Source organism: Aplysia californica, unplaced genomic scaffold, assembly GCF_000002075.1.
Source record: "Aplysia californica isolate F4 #8 unplaced genomic scaffold, AplCal3.0 scaffold00926, whole genome shotgun sequence".
In the NCBI taxonomy this organism is placed as follows: domain Eukaryota; kingdom Metazoa; phylum Mollusca; class Gastropoda; order Aplysiida; family Aplysiidae; genus Aplysia; species Aplysia californica.
In genome coordinates, this window is record NW_004798196.1 from 112,091 (window position 1) to 113,929 (window position 1,839).

At 35.5% G+C, this 1,839-nt stretch overlaps 1 protein-coding gene across 1 annotated transcript in view; it reads right to left on the bottom strand.

The window, feature by feature from the left end:
- Nucleotides 1-1,839, bottom strand: part of LOC101845583 (cytosolic carboxypeptidase 2) — a gene marked incomplete in the record, with an annotated part of 101,844 nt that overhangs the window by 34,293 nt on the left and 65,712 nt on the right.

A 1,839-nucleotide genomic window follows, 5' to 3' on the forward strand; every position in this document is an offset into this window, starting at 1 on the left:
TAAGTAGATAAAGATTATTTTCGGGAAAGAAAGAAGTGAAAGAACACAGAACAAAACCTTACAAATAATTTAGAAAAAAAAAAAATCATGCTATAAAACAGTACAAGGCACCGTACGTGGTGAAACATAGGGTGTGACTGGCTTTGAATCCAATTTTAAAATAAAATACGCATACAGCTTCAGCTGAAAACCCTATCAATATTACTATTTTCAATGAGTGATTACAACTGGCAATTTCACAAGTAGGATAAATCATGTTCTACCAACATAACGAGTGTAATAAATAAAATTGTTTTTCTTCTGCAAACAGTCAGTTAAATGGGGAAGAGTTCAGATAACATTTCAGTAATGAAATTAATCATGACATCACCTCAGGGTGACAAGAAAAAAAAAGATCTTCACATCGTTTCCCTCACCCTGAAATTAAAGAGCGATCACATTATGCAGTTCCAAAACAATTTCTTGAGACACAGACGAGCAGTGAGAGCATATTTATATTGACCTATGTATAAACATGAGTGAGCAGATCTATGCTTTACATACTGTCGTATACAGTACAAGATTATTCCAAGTTCAGTTCATTCATTATATAACCAAAGTGGTTTCTGACTTTCTGACCTTAGTGACAACTTTAAGAGAATAGGACATAATAAGTCAACAGAACAATTGTCGAAGATTGTTCAAAATGAAGAATTTCTTTGAGGAATTTAGAAAGAAATTTAAAGACTGAAATCTTTTATGGAATATTTTATAGTATTCACAAGCATTATATCTGAAATTTAAATGTTAGTGTTTTATAACTCTGGCACTTTTGGCAGATCTTTTTCTTTTCTTTTCTTTCAGTTGTTTTCTTTTTAGCATCTAAAATTTGACAGTTAGACAGTTATTTCTTTTCTTGAGGATGTCTTCTAAAAACAATTTTTGAGTGTGTGTGAGTGAAAGTAAGGGTGAATAATATGTCTGTCGAGAGGGAAAAAAGAAGTGGGGGGTCTTTTGGGAGGGGGGGAGGGTGGAAATTCCTCATGCTTTTAATGCTGACAGTGATTTGATTAGAGACCAAAACTGAGACACACCAAGATATTAAGGAGCATGAGAATATTTCAAAATAATAGGTCAAACAATGCATAAAGGAAATCACATATCTATCTCAGTGAGCTTAATCGTTTTGAGTGAAAATCAAATTCAAAATGTCGAGGACACATACACTATTAATAATTAAAAGAAACATAGGGCAGGCATGTTCCTCTTACTGTTGCAGACAAGACAATTGAAAAACGGTCTAGATTCTCACCTGGGTCGTTGGCGATGGGAATGTTGTTGCTGATGTAGGCAGCCGTCAATGCCTCTAAGTAGTCATGCTGCCGGCCAGACAGAGAGAGAGACAGAGAGAGAGGATTTTTAGTTTTAGTAAGTATTTTATGGCAAACGCAACACAGTAAGGTCATATAAGTGCCAAAGATTAGAGGAGTTACAAGAGAGTAACAAACACAAAAAAGAAGGAGGGGAAATAAATGTAATAGATGTTTGATAGGAAAGAAGAAGCAAACCACACCAGAGCACCCGCCAACCACCCACAACTATATCTCTGATTCAGAACAAATCAAGTAAGTCAAGATCTGAAGCAAAGAAAGAAGAACTTGACCAATCTACTTCCTGTATGTCTACCACCCAAGCACATTTCCAGTATCATGCTTGTTTTTAGTTTTAGTAGAGGTTTTACGGCGCTCGCAACTGCATAAGGTTATATGAGCGCCAGAAGATTAGAGGTGTTACAAGAGAGTAACAAACATAAACAAGAAGAAGGGGAGCTAAGGACGATAGATGTTTGATAGGAAAGAA